The following is a 9,341-nucleotide window of genomic DNA, read 5'->3' on the forward strand; positions in this document are numbered from 1 at the left end:
GCTGGTGCTTGGGGGGCCAGCCTGCAGCCTGGGATGGTTTAGCTGGGCTTCTCTGGCAGCCTGGGAGGGGTGTGGGGGGGGCTCTAGCAGATGAGGGGGGTAGAAGGGATGCAGTGGAGCCTTGGTCTCAAGGGGTAGGGCTAGAGGAGAGCCTCCCTGAAGGGGCGTGCCTCCCTGAAGTGGACATTCAGACACCATCCATGCAATCAACTCCAACTTACACCTTTTTTCAGCCTCTTGGAGCCAAATTCTGCACTAAGCTACCCATCTGTAGTTTCTTATGGCGGGCCAGATCCTCAGCTCATGTAAATGATCTGATTAATTTTATTGTTTACACAGGGCTTTACAAACATCAACACCCATGACTTTGTGTGATAGCTAAGTAATATTCTCTCATTTATAGTTGGGAAATCTGAGACTGAAGTAAAGTGACTTGCTAAAGGCCTCAGAGGGAGTCAGTGTCACAGCTGAGATTAGAATGCAAAAACCTTTGCCCTCAGTCTCATATTTAGTCTCATGTTTTCAGGCTATAAAGCAGTCACTCCTGATAGACAGGTGTGAGACTGGTTGCTAAGCAGTCAGATCAATTGCAAGCAGCCATCTTGGAAGGAGTGCCATCAGCAACACCCTACCGGCCATGAATTCATCTGAAGTCCCCCAAAAGTAGAGGAAACTGGGGCCATGGTTTTCATAGTCTGTTGGGAATCAGGAACCTGATCCTTAGTAAAAATTCAGACACTAATATTCAACCTTAGCAACGGGGTTCCATTGGCTTACCGTTCGAGGGACATCTCCCCAACAGAACAGAACTAGGGACTTTGTTTTCATTTAAAACAACTGAAAAATAAGTCACGATTAATTCCAACATTCCTCAATCTTTCAAATCAGAAGTGGGGACCACAGCAGCAAGCTTTGCAGACCTCCAGGGCCAGGTCTGATTATCCTTTATTCCTTCCAGTGGATCACAGGCTTTGCAGTATTTGGCTTGTTCACTGGCTCATACTGTTTGCTCGTTGCTGTCAGAATTGTGTGTAACCTTCAGGCATAGGATATTGGGTGCTTTCTAAAGAATACAAGGTGCCATCTAATCACATTTTGTTGTCTAAATCCATGATAATGTCTGTTTTCCCCCTAGCTATGGAAGAAGGCTGTGATGCCTGTAGTGATATTTGCATAATCCAATTACTGCAAATACTTGCTTATTTATTTAGATTTATCAAAATCGCTAGTCCCCCGTCCGATGACCTGAGCGTCTGTCCCATGAATTAAAATACCCAATGCACAGCACAGTAGAATGGACTGTTGAGCACAGTAAATACATTTTCAGCAGCTAATGGGATGATAATAACATAACCTGACCTCCTCCCTGAGGGTACGTCTACACTGCAGGGTTTTTCGGAAAAACTCTGCCACATCCAAGGAACACATTTGTTTTTCTGCTTTTTTTTTTTTTTTTGCGGAAGAGCGAATGAGCTCTTTCGGGGAGCCTTGTATGTCTCATTCTATGAGGGATAAGGGCTCTGCCGGAAGAGGAGGCTTTTCTGCCATTTGTGTAATATGCGTAGCTTTTTCCGAAAAAACTCCTAGGCTGTGTCTAGACTGGCAAGTTTTTCCGCAAAATCATCTGCTTTTGTGGAAAAACTTGCCAGCTGTCTGCACTGGCTGTTTGAATTTCCGGAAAAGCACTGACGATCTCATGTAAGATTGTCAGTGCTTTTCCGGAAATACTATGCTGCTCCCGTTCGGGCAAAAGTCTTTTTCCGAAAGACTTTTGCGCAAAAGGGCCAGTGTAGACAGTACAGTATTGTTTTCCGCAAAAAAGCCCCGATCGTGAAAATGGCGATCGGGGCTTTTTTGCGGAAAACCGCGTCTAGATTGGCCACGGACGCTTTTCCGCAAAAAGTGCTTTTGCGGAAAAGCATCCTGCCAATCTAGACATGCTTTTCCGAAAATGCTTTTAACGGAAAACTTTTCTGTTAAAAGCATTTTCGGAAAATCATTCCAGTGTAGACATAGCCTCAGTGATAGGGCTTGCCCATTGGGGGGCCTAAGCTAAAATAGTCCCTCCACTCACAATACTAAAACAGGACAGTTCTTATAATAAAAAAGCAAATAGAGTAGGGATGTAAAATCCCATTTTATTGATTAACCAGTTATACATGATGTATAACTGGTTAAAGTGGGGTATGGTGGAGGTTACAGACTGGGGGTGCTTCAGCCCGGCCAGAGCAGCCTCTGCTTGCGATGCCCCTGGTCCTGCCGCAGACAGGGACTGCTCCAGGAGACTGCCGCAGGCAGGGAACTGCTCCAGTCCTAACTGGTTAATCTTTCACATCTCTAGAATAGAGGGGGCCCCTTGAGCTTCTGGGTACCCCAAGCGATTGCTTAGTCTGCTTATGCCTCGCTTTGGCTCTGACTCAACCAACTCTGTTCCCTGAAGCCTAGGAAAAAAGGTGGGCATTGCAGTGTGCCCGTGTGCATATTGAATCCAGGCCCTGGAACACCAAGAGGGGAGTGAGTTCCAGAGTCTGGCACCTGTCTGTAAGAATGTACTGTTATTGGCTCCTTTCAATTTATATTGAAGGGACTTCTGCTCAGTTGCCTCTACTAATTTCAGAGGCAGCAGCCTGGCACAGGGGAAGAGGTAATCTCCTCCGCAACTTGGACCCTCTCTGCCTAACAAACTAACAGCTTCATTGTCTCAGTCCTACCATCCTGCAGTGGTGTGCAAAAGCCTTGTGCAAGATGCTGAGCACACTAGCCTCAAGCCAGCAAATCGCCAATGTTGTCTTCAAGTCATCATTGTCAAGTCCAAGTCAAGTCTCAAGTCACTACAGTTCGAGTCTCAAGTCTCTAAAGTCACTTTCGAGTCAAGTCCCAAGTCGAGTCTCAAGTCTTAATTTAAAAAAAGTCACGTCACTTTTGTACAAGCCATCAATATTGACATTTTCTGACAATTTTTTCAACAAGTCGATTTAACAAAATTAGCAAGTCTCAAGTCGAGTCTCAAGTCACAAACAATGAACCCGAGTCGAGTCTCAAGTCGAGTCACCTAGGCGACTTAAGTCAGACTCGAGTTCAAGTCGTGGGACTCGAGTCAACAACTCTGCAAATCATGCAAGTCCATTCGTAGCCCTGTTAAAGTCAATATTGGCACCAAAGTGCTTAGCCCTTTGCAGGATCGAGGCTAAAAAAGACCAAATGCAGGTTATTCTGCACATTCCTCTCAAACTCAATTAAGGACTCAGTTAAGAGTCCTAATAAAAACTCTAATGCTGTTCAAATGCCTAGGAGTCTCCAAAGGAAAGAGTTAATTTTCACTAGAGCAAATTAAAACAGCACATCCTTTTTGTATAGGAAAACTGTGCAAACACTTAGTGGAAAAGTACATCTAGGGGATAAAATTAGACTTGCTGCCTCATGTTCCTGGTTGATCTGTAAAGCCCAGGAGTCTGTCTCCTGGGATGGGATGGCTCGAGGATTCTGTTGCTTTTCTTTTCCATATGGAAGACTTTTGCTTCGTCCCAGCTGAGGTATCATGTAACACTGTTGGCTCTCTAGAGGCAGATCTTGCTGCATGCTTGCAGTAGGCTTAGCTACTGTCAACATTTATATTCCATCATAATTCAGGGGCAAGCACCAATTTGCATAATCTTTAAGGTTTTGAAATTAAAAATTCCTCTAATGGACCCAAGTGTGATTGGTGCAGCTTTCTGCCTCCAGAGGCAAATCTTTTCCCAGTCTGTCTGCTGCACCAAACAGGTTATGGTCTAGAAATGTTCCTCCGCTATCCCCAAGAGTAACTTAAACTCAAGCAAGCTTGTAAACTCTTGTATGTATAGCAAAGAGATTCTGAGTTGACAATTACTACATGACAAAAATATGTCACCATTTTCTGCTCTTATTTTGTTTTGACTGCCATTTAGCTGTGTTATGCCACGTTCACTGTGTGGGCTGTAACAACTGAAAGATATTAGTAGAATGAGAAACATATACACTTCATTTCAAAGTTTCTGATGTATTCTCAAAGAAAGCAAAGGGACTAACAACTTGGTGGATCACTGATCTCTAGTTGGTTGTTCAAACTCTGGCAGTATTCACTGAGTCTGCAACTGATCACAGCAAGCCTCATGAGCTGTCTTTAAATCAAATTTTGGGACAGATTTTTATTGTGATATCGTGGGTTCAGTGGCTCAGTACCACATCAGATTATTAGAGCTGGTGGTGATTGGCTCTATTCACTCTGGAAGAGGTCACTGCAGAGGAAATAATGTTGCAGAAAGAATTTGATGGGACTTAAAGTTTGAAAATGAAGGCCAATGTTTTCAAAAGTGTTCACTGATTTTCAGTGACTCAATTTTTGGGCACCTGACTTAAAATTCTTCAGGTCTGCTTTTCAGAGGCAATGAATGCCCTCAACTCCCATTGACATCACAGTTGCTGTCAGTATCAATGAAGACTGAGCAGCATGTGTCTCACATTCAGCCCCCAAAATCAGTAGCATTGACGGTGTTTCCAGTTAAATACCACAGATATTTGCTGAAAGTTTTTGGCTTGCTAAATACAGCTGATATTCATACTGATTGGCAAATTAATTATTCAGTTTGCCTGTTCCTTGCATTGAAGCACATACTCTCATGTATGACCGAGCTTTTCAATAAAAGGTAATGCGCCATTTTTACCATCACACTAAATATATGATTCTTTTGCAGCACCATCTGAAGGAAGGAGGGAACTGTGTATTGCAGTCCATGAACTGACACATGATGACAGATGAGAGGAACAGCTACTGATGAAGTAATTTTACATGTTGTAAGTTCTGCCAGTGAATATGCTTTTACAACATGTAGAATTTTTTTCCCCTAAATGATCTCAGGTAATATACAGATTTGATTTACAGTGATAGGAACTGGGGTAGATGACTTGGTAGATGACTTGCTAGTTTAAGGTATGGAGAACAGGTACATTGTCAGGGAGAGGGACCACTGGGAGTTTAAAGATTAGCTTCTGAGTTAAAACTAATTGATACAATTTTTGATAGTTCTTTTGTAGCTGGATGAGAAAGATCCAAGAGAACTCAGATTTATCATTTATTTCCGTCTTTAATTTTAACAGAGTGCCTGAGTGCCGTCATAGCTTGCTTACATTTGCTTTTGAGGTAGTTGCTTGTTGCTTGATTAATAAATGTATAATATATTTTCTGTTGGTTTTTACTTGCTAAAGATTTATAGATCTTAAGATCAAGGTTATTTAAAAAAATCTGTCTTTGCATTTCTTAGGTGAGATGTCTCTTTCAATTTCAGATATGTCTGTTACAGATTTGCTGTTCAGATCAAGAGAGTATGCTTATTAAATAGCATGCCTGAATAGGAGATGAGACATTTTTTTGGTTTTGTGTTGCTCTGTGATTGTAAGAGAAACATATACTAGTGTGTTTAAGGCACAATTCAGCTTCCACTGAAGTCAGTGGGAATTTTGTCACTGATTTTATGGGAGCAGGACCGGGTTTGAGTTTTCCCTCCCTGGTCTTATTTGTAAAGTTAACATTGTAGCATCTTTGCCATATCTGAAAGAGTTTGGTTTTATTTTAGTTCACACATACAGAAGTCAGTATAGTGGCTCCCCCTTGCTGTTCGTTGCATTTATGAGTGACCTCATCAAGCCACAGGAAATTAGAGATGCTTTGTGATGAAGTGAAATGAGTTAACATTGAGACCATCAAATTAGTTTTTTCATTGAAGTCAACAGGGTGCCATACATGTGCAGAGAACAGCCCATACAACTGTCATTGCAGTATTGGGGCCTAGGAATCTAGTTATGATTCATGGGTGCTCTGGTGTGTTAGGATGAGTAGATGATGGAAGAGGTGTACCACTCAAACAACTGTGATGGGAAACATTATGTTTGGATAAGACAGAAGCAAACATTATATTGGGGATAGGGAGCATTTTGGGGGAAGCATGGGCAGCAGCACTATTGCTATTAGTTATTATTATTAGTTATAATTTTATTTATTTATTGACTTAGCATCCTCCTTGGCTGCCCAGACCTTTGACTTTGTGGAATAGGAATTTCAGGTAGAGAGGCTAAGAAATGTGTGAGCCATGAAGACTGAACTTCTCCTGTTATCCCGCAGGAAATTACCCCCAGATCATGGACACAGTGGAAAGGCAGAATGTGGGAAGTTTGCCCTGCTGCTGGTCTGTAGATAAACAGGACTTTATTCACTGGAGCTGTCAACACAATACATTTCACCAATATTAAATCCCACAATTATTTTGAAATGGAAATGTATGGAAATATGAATATTATTTGCAAATAAGGTTTTTAAATAATTAGCAATAATTTTCACACAACAGTGACTTCGTATCCCTTATTTCTTTTTTCAAATGGTAGCAACTCTAGGTAACTTTGAGACAAATATTTGCCCTTTGATATGCTGTCACAATTCTCTTTGACTACAATGAGAGTTGCACCTACAGGCCTGAAAACAAAATTAAACCACACAGTGTTTTAAGTATTAATAAGGCTGATATAGCAGTTTCAGCTGAGTTTAATGTTTGGGATCCCTAAATAAGTGCTTAAATAATGATAGCATGAATTAAAAAAGATTGGTAAACCAAGTGCTTCAGCACTATCTTTTTACTGCACAGTCTTCCCACTGCAAGTACAAAAGCAATGTCTTCTGCAGCACCTGCTGTCTGAAACAGCCTCTGGTATCTCTCTACCTTTATCTCTACAAATCTCTGCCAAAAGCCTATCTTTTTCCCTCTTATCTATGCCCGTTGTCTCCCAAAGTGTTATGTAACTTTGTAAGTATATTAACTCTGTAGTGTGTAGCAAATAATGTATGAGAGAGATCCAAATATTTTTGTATTTTTCCACTGGCTTGTTATTTCCTTATGTATTAATTTACAGGATGGGGCTGAAGTAATACCAGAACTAATTCTATCAGAGTACTTCAGTGCCTTACCAATGGAAATGCCATCAAATGAGGTGTCATTGTATTAGGCCCCTTGAATGGTTCTTAGAGGCTGAAAACAAACACGCAAATTCTAAAATATTTGAGCTCAACTTTGGTTTCCCGTGAATATCAAGAAGCTTGAATTCCTAAGGCTCATGCACGCATAGACTTGCAGCTTTTGTGAACAAAACTACAGCCTCACTCTGATTTCAGAGTGTATAATGCATGGTGCTCCCTGTGGCTCGGAGAGGCTAACAAAACAGGGGCTGTATGTATGTAGTTGGGTTGTACAGTTACAAGAGGGAAACCAGAGCACAAGAGAACCTTTTCTATTTGCATGTACTCCTAATTGGTGTGGAGCCAAGGACTGCCAACGTGAATTACCTATAGGCCAGTGCCACCACCAGTTCACTAGCTGAATGTGGAGGGTATTTTGAGCCTGTGGCAGATAGAGCTGCTATGGCGTCGGTGGTGGATGCCTTGGCCTATTGTGGGACAAAGGAACTGTGTGGCCTGTGGCGGGTGCTGAGGGCCCATGGCTGGGTAGGGTGGCTGTGTGGCCTGTGGCGGGTGCGGAGGGCCCGTGGCTGGGTAGGGTGGCTGTGTGGCCCGTGGCTGCGTAGGGTGGCTGTGTGGCCTGTGGTGGGGCAGGATGGCCCGTGGCTGGGTAGGGTGGCTGTGTGGCCCGTGGCGGGTGCGGAGGGCCCGTGGCTGGGTAGGATGGCTGTGTGGCCCGTGGCGGGTGCGGAGGGCCCATGGCAGGGTAGGGTGGCTGTGTGGCTCGTGGCGGGTGTGGAGGGCCCGTGGCTGGGTAGGGTGGCTGTGTGGCCCGTGACGGGGCAGGACGGCTGTGTGGCCCGTGAGGGGGCTGTGTGGTCTATGGCAGAGCAGAGTGGTGTGTGGCCAGTGGGGTGGGGGGCTGTGTGGTCTATGGCAGAGCAGGGTGATGTGGGGCCAGTGAGGGGGGGCGGGCTGTGTGGCCCGTGGCAGAGCAGGGTGGTGTGTGACCAGTGAGGGGGGGCTGTGTGGTCTATGGCAGAGCAGGACGGCTGTGTGGCCAGTGAGGGGGTGGGGGCTGTGTGGCCCGTGGCAGAGCAGGGTGGTGTGTGGGCAGTGGGGTGGGGGGCTGTGTGGTCTATGGCAGAGCAGGGTGATGTGGGGCCAGTGAGGGGGGGCGGGCTGTGTGGCCCGTGGCAGAGCAGGGTGGTGTGTGGCCAGTGGGGGGGGGCTGTGTGGCCGGTGGCAGAGCAGGGTGGTGTGTGACCAGTGAGGGGGGGGCTGTGTGGTCTATGGCAGAGCAGGGTGGTGTGTGGCCAGTGGGGGGGGGGGGCTGTGTGGTCTATGGCAGAGCAGGGTGATGTGTGGCCAGTGGGGGGGGGGGGGCTGTGTGGTCTATGGCAGAGCAGGGTGGTGTGTGGCCAGTGAGGGGGGGGGCTGTGTGGTCTATGGCAGAGCAGGGTGATGTGTGGCCAGTGGGGGGGGAGGCTGTGTGGTCTATGGCAGAGCAGGGTGGTGTGTGGCCAGTGGGGGGGGGGGCTGTGTGGTCTATGGCAGAGCAGGGTGATGTGTGGCCAGTGGGGGGGGGGGGGGCTGTGTGGTCTATGGCAGAGCAGGGTGATGTGTGGCCAGTGAGGGGGGGGGCTGTGTGGTCTATGGCAGAGCAGGGTGGTGTGTGGCCAGTGAGGGGGGGGGCTGTGTGGTCTATGGCAGAGCAGGGTGGTGTGTGGCCAGTGGGGTGGGGGGCTGTGTGGTCTATGGCAGAGCAGGGTGATGTGTGGCCAGTGGGGGGGGCGGGCTGTGTGGTCTATGGCAGAGCAGGGTGATGTGTGGCCAGTGGGGGGGGGGGGGCTGTGTGGTCTATGGCAGAGCAGGGTGGTGTGTGGCCAGTGGGGGGGGGGGGCTGTGTGGTCTATGGCAGAGCAGGGTGGTGTGTGGCCAGTGGAGTGGGGGGCTGTGTGGTCTATGGCAGAGCAGGGTGGTGTGTGGCCAGTGGGGGGGGGGGGGCTGTGTGGTCTATGGCAGAGCAGGGTGGTGTGTGGCCAGTGGGGGGGGGGGGGGGCTGTGTGGTCTATGGCAGAGCAGGGTGATGTGTGGCCAGTGGGGGGGGGGGGGCTGTGTGGTCTATGGCAGAGCAGGGTGATGTGTGGCCAGTGGGGGGGGGGGCTGTGTGGTCTATGGCAGAGCAGGGTGATGTGTGGCTAGTGGGGGAGGGGGCTGTGTGGTCTATGGCAGAGCAGGGTGATGTGTGGCCAGTGGGGGGGGGGCTGTGTGGTCTATGGCAGAGCAGGGTGATGTGTGGCCAGTGGGGGGAGGGCTGTGTGGTCTATGGCAGAGCAGGGTGGTGTGTGGCCAGTGGGGGGGGGGGGCTGTGTGGTCT

General features: G+C 47.1%; 1 long non-coding RNA gene across 1 annotated transcript in view; it reads left to right on the plus strand.

Moving 5' to 3' along the window:
- Nucleotides 1-6,585, plus strand: part of LOC112546356 (uncharacterized) — a 30,347-nt gene extending 23,762 nt beyond the window's left edge. Inside the window, exons 2-3 of the long non-coding RNA XR_003090034.2 lie at nt 4,713-4,812; nt 6,137-6,585. This is a non-coding gene — a long non-coding RNA (uncharacterized LOC112546356). The remainder of the gene's footprint in view (nt 1-4,712; nt 4,813-6,136) is intronic.
- Nucleotides 6,586-9,341: the final 2,756 nt, after the last annotated feature.

This window comes from Pelodiscus sinensis, chromosome 16 (genome assembly GCF_049634645.1).
Source record: "Pelodiscus sinensis isolate JC-2024 chromosome 16, ASM4963464v1, whole genome shotgun sequence".
Lineage (NCBI taxonomy): Eukaryota > Metazoa > Chordata > Testudines > Trionychidae > Pelodiscus > Pelodiscus sinensis.